Source organism: Hippopotamus amphibius, chromosome 9 (genome assembly GCF_030028045.1).
Source record: "Hippopotamus amphibius kiboko isolate mHipAmp2 chromosome 9, mHipAmp2.hap2, whole genome shotgun sequence".
Taxonomy (NCBI): domain Eukaryota; kingdom Metazoa; phylum Chordata; class Mammalia; order Artiodactyla; family Hippopotamidae; genus Hippopotamus; species Hippopotamus amphibius.
In genome coordinates, this window is record NC_080194.1 from 103,758,866 (window position 1) to 103,774,858 (window position 15,993).

Below are 15,993 nucleotides of genomic sequence, written 5' to 3' on the forward strand. Positions count from 1 at the left end.
CTGTGATGAACCATGATGGAAAAGAATATAAAAAGAAGAACAATGTATATATACGTATAACTGAAGCACTTTGCTGTACAGCAGTAATTAACATTGTAAATGAACTATACTTCAATAAAATTTTAAAAAATAAAAAATAAAAAGCTGAGATTGGCCTTGAAAACTCCCTGAGCAGACAAAAGCGTTTAGTCACACAAGCAAGGCTTAATTTAGCTTATTTTGAGAGACTAACCTGACCTGGGTCATTTCTTGCTTATGCTTCTGGAAAGCATAAGCTAAAGTTAAACTTTAGGCTGATATGAGGTAACCACTGACCAATTCCCTACCATTTAAGAAAATTCTAATATTATAACCAATCGCTGTGAAGAATAAACAGTCACTGCCCTCATGCTGTGTAAGCTGCTTTATAACAGCACACCCCTTGGTCTCATTCCATGTGTTGGTTTGAGTGCTCTGTGTTCACAAACTGTCTTTTTGGTTCATGCACAATAAACCTTCACTAATTACTATTGAAAAAAAAGAGTAAATGGATAAGTTAAACAGCACATTAAATACAGCTGGAGATAAAATTAGTGGGTTAAGATAGGTCCAAAAACACTGTCAGAATGCAGCATGGATACACAGAGAGGGAAAATACGAAGGAAAAAAAAGTCAAATGTAAAAGAGTAAAAAAGTCTGATGTGTCTAACTATCGTATAGCACAGAGAACTCTACTCAATACTCTGCAATGGCCTATGCGGGAAAAGAATCTAAAAAAAGAGTGGATATATGTATATGTATGACTGATTCACTTAGCTCTACACCTGAAACTAATACAACATTGTAAATCAACTATACTCCAATAAAATGTTTTTAAAACTCTGATGTGTCTAATAATACGACTTCAGAAAGAGAGATTAGAGAAAGTAGGAAATAAGCAGTATTTGACGAGACAGTGAATTTTCAGGAAGCCCAATAAATCCCAAGCATAATCAATAAAAAGAAGTCTACAACCAGAAACATTCTAGTCTAACTGTAAAATACCAAAGACAAAGAGAAGCTTTTAAAGCAGGCAAAATGAAAAACCAATATCTACAGAATGAACCAGCTACCTCCTCACTGGAACCTAAAAGACAGGGCAATGTTATCTCTGAAGTGTTAAGAAAAAAAACAATGTCAACCTAGAATCATGTACCCAGATAAATTATTTTCAAGAACACTAGCAAAATAAAGACATTTCCAGACAAAATAAAAGTAACAGTAAGAAGTAAGGTCTGGGGACTTCCCTGGTGGTCCAGTGGCTAAGACTGAGCTCCCACTGCAGGGGACCCAGGTTCAGTCCCTAATCAGGGAGCTAGATCCCACATGCCACAACTAAAAGATCCCACATGAGGCAACAAAGATCCCGCATGCTGCAACTAAGGCCCGCCGCAGCCAAATAAAAAAATAAATATTAAAAAAAAAAAGTAAGGTCTGAAAGAATGGTGAAAAAAAAAGAAGCAAGCATGCAGGTAAATCAAAAGTAATACTAGTATTATAAAAGAGTAACAACGATGCCTAATTCGTGGGATTGAAAATATCAAGGTAGGAGTCCCAGGTCTGGTAAAGATGAATAAACACTCTCCACCCAATCTCTCCCCCACTGATTACAACTAGCACCCTGGACAGAATACATGAACCTACTACTGGAGGACCCTGAAAAGTAAGGAATGGCAGACAGATTGGAGACAGAAATTAAAACTCATGGAGAGGTAATGGCAGCGCGTTTATGGCTAGGTTTTGTTTTGTTTTGTTTTGCTTAGCTTTGCTTTGTTTTGTTTTTTCTCCCATGTCTCTCAGCCCATCTCAGATCATCCTGAATCCCAGAACTGCACTGCAGGCACAGGAAGAAAACGCTCCAATAAAATCCCTCCTTTTCTGATCAGAGGACTACTATAGAGAGAGTAGGAGGAAAACTCTGGTTTTATTTGTAATACAACCCAACCCTGCCCTGAGGTAAGACCCAAAGAGGCACTCTCACTGCAGTAGTGACAACCCAGCTGCAGCAGCAGCCATGCCTACCCTGACAGAAACTAGGAGAGAGAGAAAAAGTCCTTCTCCCTGACCACAGAAACTAGGAAAGGGAGCCCTTGTGGTTGAAAGAGCCTGGGAGGCACCCCCCTTGATTTTCTTTCTCTCCTTCCTCTCACTGATTCCCCGAAAGGCAGATGCAGTCACAGGAAGTGCGTGCAGGAAGCCACAAGGAAACTAATCTGAGTTTTCTATTTTTAAGAGGAGGAAGCTTGAAAGAGGGGTTCCATCAGCTGCATACAGAGCCCACATCCAAGATACACATACATGGAACTGATCCTAAAAACATACTAAAGGCTTTGAGAACTAAACTGAGATGTACATACCCACTCCATCCCAAGGTGGCCCATGGGCACTGGAGGGCAGTGGGAGAAGTAGAGGAAGGAGGTGGGATGCACACACAGGACAGATCCAAACTCCGCAGCCGAGTTTTTGAAAATGGAAATGGCTTTGGAACCACAGCCCACAGAAGGCATGTTGGGACTTGTGCTCTGAAGTTAGCTCCACTCACTACCAAAACAGAGAAATCAACACTCTCCAAAAGATTTTAACAGGACCCAGCACCTCATAGAATAATAGTTAAAATGTCCAGGATGTAATTCAAAATAGCTTGACATAGAAAGAAAGAGGAAAATCTCAACAACCCACAAGGCAAAAGAAACCAACCTCTGGGGCTTCCCTGGTGGTCCAGTGGATAAGACTCCGTGCTCCCAATGCAGGGGGCCCTGGTTAGGTAACTAGATCCCACATGCATGCCGCAACTAAGAGTTTACATGCCACAACTAAGAAGCCTGCATGCCACAACTAAAAGTCTGTATGCTGCAGCTAAAAGATCCCACATGCCACAACTGAGACCCAGTGCAGCTAGGTCTCAGTTTTTGTTTTTTTAAACTGCTGAACGAAAAGCACTATCAACCCAGATTCTACATCCAGCAAAAACATCCTTTATTAATGAAGACAAAATAGATACTCTCAAATGAATGGACTCACAGCCAGCAAACTTGCTCGAAAAGAGATGCTAAAGGAAGTTCTTCCCAGGGAAGAGAAATGGTACCACAGAGAAACTTGGAACTTCAGGGATGCAGGATGAGCAACAGAAATGGTAATTATTCAGGTGAAGAGAAGAGGTTACTTTCTCCTCTTATTTCTTTCAAATATATATGACTATGGAAAGCAAAAATTATAACATTATTGGTGGGATTTTAGGTGATTATAGATTTAATACATATGATAATTACAGCATAAAATGAAGGGTAAAGAGAACTCTATAGTTGAAAGGTTTCTTCATGTCACTTGAAGTGGTAAAATACTAATTTCAACTTGATTGAAAAATTAAGTATGTATATTAAAATTCCCAGAGAAACCACTAAAAAGCCGCACAAGTTTTCTTCAATAAATGGTGCTGGGAGAACTGGATATCTACATGCAAAAGAAAGACGTTTTTGTCTAGGGTAATGGAAAAGTTTTGTCAATAGATAGTGGTGATGGTTGTACAACATTGTTAAGTGTAAGTAATGCCACTAAAAAAGAAAAAAGCTAAAATGGAAAATTTCACATTGTGTATATTTTACCACAAGTTTTAAAAATTAAAAATGTAGTATACCAAAACCATAGAATTATACACTCACACTACTATATATAAAATAGATAACTAATAAGAACCTACTGCACAGGGAACTCTACTCAATACTCTGTAATGACCTATATGGGAATAGAATCCAAAAAAGAGTGGATATATGTACATGTATAACTGATTCACTTTGCGGTACACCTGAAACTAACACAACATTGTAAATCAACTACACTCTAATAAAAATTAAGAAAAAATAAAGACAGCAGGCATACTTGAATGACAAAAATTATTTTTTTACATAAGTAAAAAATAAATGAGTGAACTGCATGGTATGTGACTCATAGCTCAATAAGGCTGATTTTTTTAATGGGGCCAAAAAATCTTAGCTACACATACTGGGAAATGAAGAGACACACTCTTTAACTCTTGGATCAAAAGGAAATTAAAAGGGAAATAACATACCTCTTAGGAAGCAGTAAGAAGGAAAACACATCACCAAAACCTTGGACACAGCAAGAGTTCATGCAGAGGAAATTGTCCTGTCTTAAAGGCATTTGTGATTAAAGAAGAAAGATGAAAAATGACATAAGTAAAGGAGAAGAATAAAATGTGAGGATGTGGCAGAGACTCAAGGTCTAGATCCCTTTCCTACCAGACACACAGAAGTGTTGGCCCCTATGTACATGCTTTCATGTATTTTTAATGGATAATTTTTAACAGAATGCTAAAGAGTTGAAAAAAATATTGACAAATTGAAAAAGTTCTATTAAAACATGCAACACTATTTTAAGTTTAAAGATTTTATTTACACCAAAACCAGAATTTATTATAATTTTACCTTCCTGGTTTTAATGGAAGCAAACATCAACAAGACACTCAAACCCACTGAGTTTTTTTGGTTTTTTTCTAATATTATTATTTATTTATTTATTGGCTGTGTTGGGTCTTCGTTGCTGCACATGGGCCCTCTGTAGCTGCCGCGAGGCAAGGGTGGTTGCTACTTTTCATTGCGGTCTGCAGGCTCCTCATTGCGGTGGCTTCTCTTGCTGCAGCGTGCGGGCTTCAGTAGTTGTGGCACACAGGCTCAATAGTTGCGGTGCCTGGGCTTAGTTGCTCCGTAGCATTTGGGATCCTCCTGGGGCAGAGATCGAACCCATGTCCTCTGCATTGGCAGGCAGATTCTTAACCACTGTGTGACCTAGGAAGTCCCCACAATGAGATTTTTGGCATCCCCTGAAACCTTCAATCCGAGGTGAGTGCCTCACTTGCCTCACCCGAATCCTGTTCCACATCGAGACACGTGTCCTAGCCTCTCATACAGACAGGTGGGGGTCAGCCAACTGATTTCTGGCCAATACAGTGTGGAAGGAAGTGAAGTATGTAATCTCCACAGGAAGTGCTGTAAAACCTCTTGTGCAATCCTCCAAGCTCCGTCTCTAAGCAACCAGAGGAGGTGAAGCTGTGAGACAGAAGGAGCCTGGGTCCCTGAATCACCCATTGGAGGCGAGATGCCAAGGGAGCCTCTGACCAGGAACATCTGCACTGGGATGTTACAGGATCCAGGGCGGAACTTTCATTGGGCTCAACCACCAGCATCTTGGGCTGTTTGTTGCACAGTCGTACAAATTTACTTTACCCCCTGCACTTCAGGTCCAAGAATAAAGAATACAGTTGCCATTTCTTTGGTTGGCTGTAGAACCCTTTCCTTCCAGTCCACATTTTCCAATCTACATTGTGGGTCTGCTCTCGCACAGCGGGGGGTTTCAGCAAAAAATAGGACAAAAATCTGCTGATCACATCTCCCTTTCTAACTAGCACACATTTGCCAACAGTGAATTCAGACTCGGGCATGAAGTGGGGTGGGTCCTGGCTGGAAATAGGTGGCTCTCTCCGATAAAGGCAGTTGGAAGAGAGCTGAAGAAAGGGATGTTTAGAGAGGAAGGGATGGGCAGGGTGTAGGAACACACTAATAGACAGGATGATAGCCCAGGGCCAGTTCAGCAAGTCAGCCCTTATACCTGCAGTCCTGGGGGGCGCCGCAGGGGCAGGGGAAGAGAATGTGTGAATGTGCGTGCCGTGTGTGAGGGCTGCTTCATTCCAGCAAGAGGGATCCTACCCTGGCCCCAGGCTCTAGAACGTCTTGAACATAAACACACAAGTGAAGGACTTCCCTGGTGGTCCAGTGCTCCCAAAGCAGGGGGCCCAGGTTCGATCCCTGCTCAGGGAACTAGGTTCTGCGTACCGCAACTAAGGTTCCATGTGCCACGACTAAAGATCCCATGGGCCACAACTAAGACTCCACATGGCCAAATAAATAATTTTTTAAAAAAATAAACAAACACACGAGTGAATTCATAGAAGACACGTGAACATCTGGGTCGCCCAGAATCCAGCCCCCACTGCTGGCCCAGGCCAACCTGTGAGCTGTGAAGAGGGAACTCATGACTAACACTCTTCTCCCCACAGCTTGCCCATGTCCTGCCGCGAAGGGGACAGGTAACTAGAAGGAAATTGATTTTTGCATAACAAGTAATTGGCCTCCCAGTTGTGCTAAACACCCACTTCCCACCTTCTTCTTTTCATGCTCCAATTCATGCTTCCAGAGATGCTCACAGACTAGCATAACAGTTGTACATGGCACTGAAGAACTTAAAACAATTGCTATTATACATCTGTATACATGCCTGGGTGTGAATATAGATACAGTATGAATATATATATATACAGTATATGCGTATATTATAGGGGTTTGACACATCATGCATGAAACAAGCTACCAAAGTTGCTTTTAAAAGTGACTAAAATCATGGCATAATTGATAACAATTTAGATCATGAAATAAAAACATTTTGTAATATTTTCTGTAACAGAAAAAGTAATAACTTCTGATATGTGACTGTACCGCACCACATGAACATGTTGTGTAAAATGCGTGACATTTCCAAATCTAAGTGTTCCTTTAAGAAAAGTATTGATGGGCTTCCCTGGTGGCACAGTGGTTAAGAATTCGCCTGCCAATGCAGGGGACACGGGTTCGATCCCTGAGCTGGGAAGATCCCACATACCTCAGAGCAACTAGGCCTGTGCGCCACAACAACTGAGCCTGCGCTCTAGAGCCTGCGAGCCACAACTACTGAGCCCACGTGCCACAACTACGGAAGCCTGAATGCCTAGAGCCCGTCTCCTCAACAAAAGAAGCCACTGCAATGAGAAACCCACACACCGCAACGAAGAGTAGCCCCTGCGTGACACAACTACAGAAAGCCTGTGTGCAGCAACAAAGACCCAACACAGCCAAAAAAATAAAATAAATAAATAACAAAATAAATCTTAAAAAACAAAAAAGAAATAGAAAAGTATTGATGATCCTAGTTGGGGCTGCCTCAACAGAGAGAAGTTTCTCTAAACAGAAATGAATAAAACAAAACTACCTTCAAACTACAATGGTTCAAGAAAGGTTGTCTAATTTGGCATTATTGTCAATAGAAAACAAAGTATGTGAAAATATCGATTGTTACAACATACTTAGTGATTTTACTGGGAAAAGGAAAAATACAAATTTCACAAAGTAAATAACGTAATAATTTAAGAATTCCGTATGTCTTTAAAAGTCTTGCAAATATCACCAGCCCACTAATAGAACCTCCAGGCTTGTGCAATAATAATTAAATACAGTTGTGTCTGTTTTGCTAACTTTCATTGGTATAAAGACATATTTCTCAGTTTTGTATTAAGAAGGTCTCCTTCTTGAAGCGAGAGAGTAGCACAGACATATATATACTACCAACTGTAAAATAGATAGTCAGTGGGAAGTTGTTGTATAACAAAGGGAATCCAACTCGAGGATGGAAGATGCCTTAGAGGACTGGGGCGGGGAGGGTGGGGGGGACTTGAGGCGGGGGGAGTCAAGGAATATGGGGATATGTGTATAAAGACAGATGATTGATCTTGCTGTACCCCCAAAAAAATAATAAATTAATTAATTAAAAAAAAAAAAAAAAGAAGGTCTACTTCTCAGGGCAGAGATAGAACGCATCTCTCACTAAGCAGCTTATGAGCAGATTCTTAAATATGTTGACATAAGGCATGTGAGCCTCCAACTGTGCTTGGCCCAGGGACCCAAAACTGGTAGGAACAAGCCTACAGTCCACAAGATGATCAGCCCACAGTGAACCTGACCACACCCTGGGGGCCACGCCCACAAAGGGCCAGGAGACACCCGCTCCACAAACTCACTGTCCTCCCTCCCTCTGATCAGGATCCTGTGATTGTTCCCATTGTCTGAGAACAACGGGGCAACAGTCCATCAACCCCTGAGTAAGGGCAAGGGTGGCAAGTACGCCGGGTGGGTGCAAGAGGGAAAAGGGGAGACATCTGGTACATCGCTGCAGCCCTATCATCCGAGGCCCAACAGGGAGACTTTACCCTATTTGGCTACAGAAAGCACAGCTGAGTAATGCCTCGAGATTTGGTAACTTCTCCACCTTTAGAAACAAAATTCACCAATTTGTACTGAAGAACATTGCTTTCTGTTTGTACCTAATTAATTTTCTACAGAGATCACAGTTTAATAATGTCCTGTGACAGACTGGTCTGGGGACAAGCAATGCGGGTGTAGTCGGATATCATCCCCGGACTTCAGAGAAGCCTTTCTCTCCTCTGATCCTTGGTGTTGCCACCCTCACTCACTAGAGCCACTGATCCAGTTTTGTGAACCAGGAATGTAATGAAGCCTAATCGTAACACCAAAAAATAGACGTGGGAGGTAGAGATTGAAGCCAAGCATCTACAAGCCAAGGAATGCTGAGGGCTGCAGGGAGCACCAGCAGCTGAAAGAGGCAGGGAAGCATCCTCCCCGGAGCCTCCAGAGGGCATATGACCCTGCTGATATCGTGATTGTGGATTCTGGCCTCCAGAATTGTGACAGAATAAATTTCTGTTGTCTTAAACCAAGAACAGATAAGTACCAGGGGCCAGTGACATGCAATGACATGAAGTTTTGTGGGCTGAGATGAACTGCATCCAGTGTTCAGAATCTTGTCAGAGATCCATTTGCCAATTCAGGCCTTGTAAGCAAATGCTCAGCTTTTCAGAGTGAGAGTTTACTGAAAATATATCATAAAGAAACGGGGGCGGGGGGGGAGAGAAAGAAAAAGGAGGATTTATATATCAATCATAATTCATCATAAATTTGAATTCTGTGAAATGCACATAAATAAAATCATTCCGTGGCTTTTTATCCTAAATTTGCTGAGAAACCTGAGGATCGCTGGGGGGACCCCCATAGAAAGGCATGTGTTGGAGCTGATTGTTAAATTTGGGGGAATGTTGCAAGCCAGTTGTTAAACACAGCCATTATTAAACAATTAAATAATAGGTGTATAACAGTGTGCATGTACTTAATGCCAGTGAACTGTACACTTAAATGGTTAAAATGCTAAATTTTATGTTATGTATATTTTACCACAATAAAAACATCTTAATCAGGAAAAATTAAATAATATAAACTTGCAATTAAATTATATTAAAAATGAGGGAAGCTCATCACTTCCTACTTACTTCACCACGTTTCACTACTATCTATGCTCTCAAGGTTATTGCATATTCGCAAGGGAAGATAGAGTAGGAAGACTCTACAATGACACACACTGCACATTTCCTCCTGATTCACAATCAGTGATTTCACATCGGTAGTCATACTATCTCCTCAGGCTGCCAGCGCAAAATACCACAGACAGGGTGGCTGAAAAACAGAAATGTATCTCTCACAGTTCTGGAGGGTGCAAAGCCCAAGATCCAGGTGCTGACATGGTAGGTTTCACTCTGAGGCCTCTTCCCCTTGGTTTCTAGGCGGCCGCCTTCTTGCCATGTGCTCACATGGCCTTTGAGCTCAGACACGTGGAGGAGGCAGAGGGGGGTGCTCTGGGGTCACTTTTTTTTTTTTTAATTTTTTTTTCTGGCCCTGCTGCATGGCATGTGGGATCTTAGTTCCCCAAACAGGGATCAAACCCTTGCCTCCTGCAGGGGTAGCACAGAGCCCTAACCACTGGGATGCCAGGAAGACCTCTGACGAGGACATTAATCCTATTGGGCCAGGGCCCCCTCCTCATGGCCTCATTCAACCTTAGGTATTTCCTTAGGGGACCCATCTCCAAATACAGCCACATTGTGGGGGGGGAGGGGTTGGCGTGGGGGGAGGGGTTAGGGCTTCAAAGTATGAATTTGGGGTGAGGGGGGAACATAAACATTCAGTGCATACAACAGTTAACTTGACGTTGTGGGAGTATTTACACAAGGAAACTGGAAAAGCCTACAAACCAGGACTCCTTTCCTGGAGACTGTTGGGTGAACAATCACCAGCACACTGCTCTGAGGGGAAGTGCAGACAACCATCTCCTGGCCCCATTCTTCTGAGCATCTTTTACTTCTCCTAGCCTGGGAGCTCAGCAAGGTCAGGGGTCAGCCTTTGCTCCCCAGCTCTCAGCCCTCTGCTCTCATCTCCTGGAAGCCAAATCAGCATTTGTAGGATTGATCAGGAGCTGAAATGCAACCTCATGGCATGAAAAGGAGGCTGACAAGTGAGAAAGTCTCAGTCCCAAAGATGAAGCTTGTGAATATGACAGAGGCAGGAACTACAGATGCAGGCTCTGGAGTCACCTGTGGGGTGGATGACTTCCTTTCCCTGAGCCTTGGGTTTCTCATCTGTACAGTGTGGGTAGTAACAGTACCTCCCTTGGAAGGTCCCAGTGAGGACAGGATGAGGCCACGCAGAGGACCCTGCACATGGCCTGGAAAACTGCAGGCATCATCACACTGATACCCAGACTTTAAAGATCTCTCCTTCTTCCATAAACATTCGGTCAGCACTGACTGCCCTGTTCATTATGCCAGGTGACAAGGACCCAAAGCTCCCTGAGCCAGTGTCCCAGTCAGTCCTCAAGCATCTCCCTGTGTAGCAGGAAGACAACACAGAAAAGGGAAGTGTTGGTTGTTAATGTGACCAGAGGGCTGGTGACCTTTGTCACTGCATGAAGAAGTGGTTGGGACCATGGGCTCTGGGCTCAGACCCAAGGCCACAGCAGACATTTACATGCACTGTGACTTCAGTTGAATCTCATAATCTCACTTGGGACCTGAGTTTCTTCCTGCATAAAAATGAGGATCAAAATAGACCCTGCCTAGCCCCTGGAGTTGTTGGGACAGTTAAGAGCTATTTTAAAATATCACCCGGATTTGTTATAATCAGGTATGGTAAGACACATACACAAATGACTGTTATGAAGGAAGCAGTTTCTACTCACAGACCCATAAAAACAAGACTCCCAGCACTCCATGCAGGGTCATGCAGGGAGGCACCAGGGTCAGACAGGAGGCAAAGGGAGCGAGAGGGAAACGTGGGCAGGAGCCTTTCTTGCAGGTTCTGTGAGAAAGACAAGGCAAGGGAGAGCAGGCTGGTTTAGGATCGGCTGCAGGCCCTGGGGATTAGGAGCTCTCCCTAGTCACCTGGTACCTGGCCTTGGAGTGAATACGGCAGAAGAACATGGGCCTCCTGGAGCATAAAAGTCAGATGGAGGCGGTGGTGGGGAGTGTGGGCTCTGGACTGGTTGGTTTGCATGTAACAGGCAAGCTCCTGGACATGTCCATTCTCTTCTAAGGACTGGCTGCCCTGGGAGGGGCCATCTCTCCCTGGTCAGTGAGGCCCCAGATGTCAGAGCATCAAATATATGGCAAATAAGAAAACATAGTCAACACGAGTACAAAGCACCCGGCACACAGGAAGTGGGAGATGTCATCCCCACCTGTTTCAACATCAGCTTTGTGGGGCCTGGTTCTCCCTCTACTTGCTTGACATGGTGAGTCTTCCCTTCCCAGCAGGACTCTAGTTCTGGAGGGCTCACTGCACACCTGCACCCAACCAGGGCAGGACAAGCCTTCTCTGGGCCCCTCCCCATCTGGAAAACAAGAGGAAGTAAACAGAGTGCTGATGTCAGCAGAGCCCCGCGGACAGTCCATGGGAGAGAGCGGAGACCAAGACCTTGCCCCTCGTCTCTCCTCCTTCCCTGTCCTTCAGAGAACCCCCTGTCATCTTTCTGTGCCTTGTGTGTCCTGCCTCGCCTGGGGGGCCACGCTCACATCCCTCCTGCCTTTGTTTCCCCAGACGCTGAGAAGTGGCCAGCTGAATGTAGCACAATGAATGACCCCCTCGAGGAGGGGCTGTGGGAGGAAGGGGAAGTGAGGGAGGTTAAAGGGTGTGGTTGGTGGGGGAGGGGCAATCTTGGGTAAGCTCCAAGCTTAAAAGGCAGGCAGACCTGAGTGTGGTCCAAATCCAGACCTGGAGGGAACTAGAGTAAGTGAGGTGACCTCTCTGAGCCTCAGTGTCGTCCTCTGTCAGGTGGGAATCAAATTCCTTTATCTCACAGGATTGCTGTGAAAAGAAAAGGTAACACACAAGGCAGGTTCCCACAGTCATTGTCCTTGCCCCAGGGCAGTGGTTCTCAAACTTCAGCAGGTCGGGCTGGGGCCTGAGAATTGGCATTTCCCGCAAGTCCCAGGTTGATGCTGCTGGTCAACTCTGTGATACCTGTGAGTGGTATGACTAGGTCACATGGTAGGGCTATGTTCAACTTTCTAAGGAACGGCCAGAGTAGTTGTACCGTTTCACATTCCCACCAGCTGAGTATGAGAGCTCTGGTTGCTCCGTGCCCTTGCCAAAGGTTAGCAGGGTCGGTCTATTAATTTTAGCCATTTAACAGATGTATGATGGTATCTCATTGCAGTTTTCATTTGCATTTCCCTAATGACTGATGATGTCACACATCTTTTCATGTGCTTATTTGTTACCTATATATCTTCCTTGATGAAGTATCTCTTCACATCTTCAGCTCATGTTTTTAATTGGAATTCTGTTCTCTTATTAAACTTTGAGAGTTCATTGTATATTCTGGATACAGTCCGTTGTCAGTTACATGATTTGCAAATATTTTCTCCCTGTCTATATCTTGTCTTTCATTTCCTTGGTAGTGTTTTTTGAAGAAGAGAAGTTGTTAATTTTGATGAACTCCAATTTTTCAATATTTTCTTTTATGGGTCATGCTTTTGGTGCTGAATCTAAGAAATCTTTGCCTAACCCAAGGTCACAAAGGCTTTTTCCTATGATTTTTTCTTGAGTTATATAATTTGAGGACTTATTTTTAGGCCTACGATTCATTTTGAGTTCATTTTTTAATATAGCACAAGTTCTGGGGGGGGTTTTGTATATAAATGTCAAATTGTTCTAGTACCATTTGTTTACAAGACTATCATTTCTTCACTGAATTGCCTTTGCATCTTTGTTGGAAATTAATTGATCATAAATGTGTGGGTCTATTTACGTACCCTCTGTTCTGTTCCATTGACCTATTTGTCTTCCTTGATGCCAATATATCTTGATTATAGTAGCTTTGTAATAATAAGTCTAGAAGTCAGGTAGTATAAATCCTCCCAATTTGTTCTTCAATTGCAAAGTTTTTTTGGCTGTTCTAGGTACTTAATTTTCTATAGAAATTTTAGAATTGGCTTGTCAATTTCTACAAAAAAAAAAAAAACCCAAAACCTACTGAGATTTTGACTGAGATTGTGTTAAATCTACATGGTATCTGGGGAGAACTGATATATAACAGTATTGAGCCTTCTCATGTGTGATATCTTCATTTATTTGTCTTCTTTAATTTCTCTCAGCAATACTTTGTAGTTTTCACTGTCCAGATTTTACACATTTTCTGTCGTATTTATTCCTAAATATTTTATATTGTTGATAATATTGTGTATAGCATCGTTTTCATTTCAATTTCCTATTCTTTGTTGTTAGTATATAGAAATAAAATTGATTTCTGTCTATTGATCTTGTACCCTGCAACCTTGCTTAACTCACTAATGGTTCTGGTAGCTTTTTTGTAGATTCCATTGGATCTTCTACATAAACAACCAAGTCATCTGTGAATAAAGACAGTTTTTACTTCTTCCTTTTCAATCTGGATGCCTTTTGTCTCAGTTATTATACCTTGCAGGATTTTAATTTATAGAGGTGACTGACTGACGACTCTGAGAGATTAATGCCATGGAAAGAAGATTTTTATTACTTATATTTCCCAAGGGGAGGAGGTACACCACTCCTTATAGGTGGGAAAGCACCAGAGTCATTCACCAGGCAGAAACAAGAATGAGGATAAAGACAACACAGTCTTTATTATGTTTTCTGCAGGAAAAACAATGCAGGACAAGGAAACAGTTTAGGATTGGCTAGTTTGAATAATTTTGGCAGGTGTTGGGCTATAGGTGCTGTCCTTAGTTGTCTGGCACCTGGCCCTTGGTTGATTTAGGGCAGGGGAAATATTGGGTTGCTGTGTGAGAGTTAGATAAAGGAGGTGGTTTAGAGTATGGGGCCGGGAGTGGATAGTTTGTATATAAAAGGCATGCTCCCAAGAAAGGCCTTTGCTATCTATCTCTAAGAATTAGCTAGACTTGGAAGGAGCAGTAACTCCCTGGTCCATGAGGCCCCAGATGTCAGAGCATCAAGAATACAGAAAATAAGAAAACAGAATTAGAACAATTGGCCCTGTGGTGAATGCATGCCAAACAGATCAATACAGAATCTAAGAAAATACAGCTAGAGGGACTTCCTAGGTGGCGCAGTGGGTAAGAATCCGCCTGCCAATGCAAGGGACATGGGTTCGACCCCTGCCCCAGGAAGATACCACATGCTGTAGAGCAACTAAGCCTGTGCGCCACAACTATTGAGCCTGCACTCTAGAGCCCATGAGCCACAACTATTGAGCCCATGTGCCGCAACTAGTGAAGCCCACGCGCCTATAGCCTGTGCTCTGCAACAAGAGGCCACTGCAATGAGAAGCCTGCACACCACAACAAAGAGTAGCCCCCGCACAACTAGAGAAAGCCCGTGTGCAGCAACGAAGACCCAACACAGTCAATAAAGTAAATAAATAAATAATAATAATAATAACAATAATAATAAAAGAAAATACAGCTAGAAAAATTTTACTTCTGCTTCTTGTCTTCATGTATGGGCTAGAAACTTCCAGCCCAACGAATGGAGGTAGTGAGAACGCACATCTCTGCCTTATCCCTAATCCTGGGGGGGAAGCAGGAGCAGGGTGAGCTGCCATGGAAGGGGAAAAGGCTGGGGCAGTGATGGACATGGCCAATGCGGGAGAGGATGGATGCTTGGGAGGAAGTGGGGAAGGTCTAAGGCAGTGGTTCTCACCATGTGGTCCATGGCTCACAGCCCTCATCTGTCCCTGCTGCTGGTCACACAGCTTCTGACCTCTCCCGCATGGCCTCCCGCTGGGCTAAAGGGCTGCATTTAGGCTCTGCCCATCTTTGAATCACAGAACTCCAGGCCCCCCTCCTCCCACAAGCCTCCTCTGTGAGTAGAGCCACAGCACCAGGCTGATTCCCAGGCCCTCTCAGGCCTGTTGGGGGAAGGGAGGATGAACAACCCAGGAGATCACATGCCATCCCTGAGCAGGAATCACACCTCACAGATCCTAGCCTCACGGGGACCAAGCTGGGTCCAAGGACCTGAACTTGACGTGAAATGTGCAACACGCATCTAAGGAGACCTTATGTGGAAGCAGTGGGGCCGAAGGGCACCTGGACAACAGGTGCTCTGTGAAAGTTCCCCAGAGGCTGTTTTGTAAAAGTTCTGTGCTGCCCGAAAGAATGGGCAGTGGTGCCCCTGGTGGGGTCCAGCCCCCTCCTCTGGAGGCCAGGTAAGGAAGAGAGATTCTAGGTTCCAAGCTAGTGGGCTGAGGCAGAAATGGAACCCAAGTGTCTCCCCAAACACAGGGAAGGTACCCTCTGAAGGCACTGCCAAGAAGCCAGTGGATCCTTTTTCCTCTCATCTGCCCTCCTTTCCAGCTGTTACCAATTCAGCCCAAGCAGCTTGCACAGCCCAGAGGACTCCATGATACTAAGACTCTGTGCCTCAGTTTCCCCCTGGTAAAATGGAGATAGGAATATATCCACCACAGAATGCTGTAAAACTGAAAAAGAGAAAATGTATGTTCAAGGTCTGACTCAGAAAGAGGGTTCCATGAAAATGCAGAAACACTCTTCTCGGGCCTGGGAGGAGGGGTAAGAAAAATAGATACAGAGAGAGGGTGGAGGCTGCTTGGCTGGCCGTGGGAAAATAACGGAAAAAACTATTAGAATTGGGGAAAAACTGAGAAAAGGAGAAAGGAAATTGGTCTGCTCCTTTCCACTTCCAGAGAACCAAGGCCACTTCCTAATGAAATCATGTCTTGCCCCACCCTCTGTTTACCCAGTACCAATGCCAGCCTCAGCCTAGGGAGGGGGTGAGCAGAGCCGCCTGC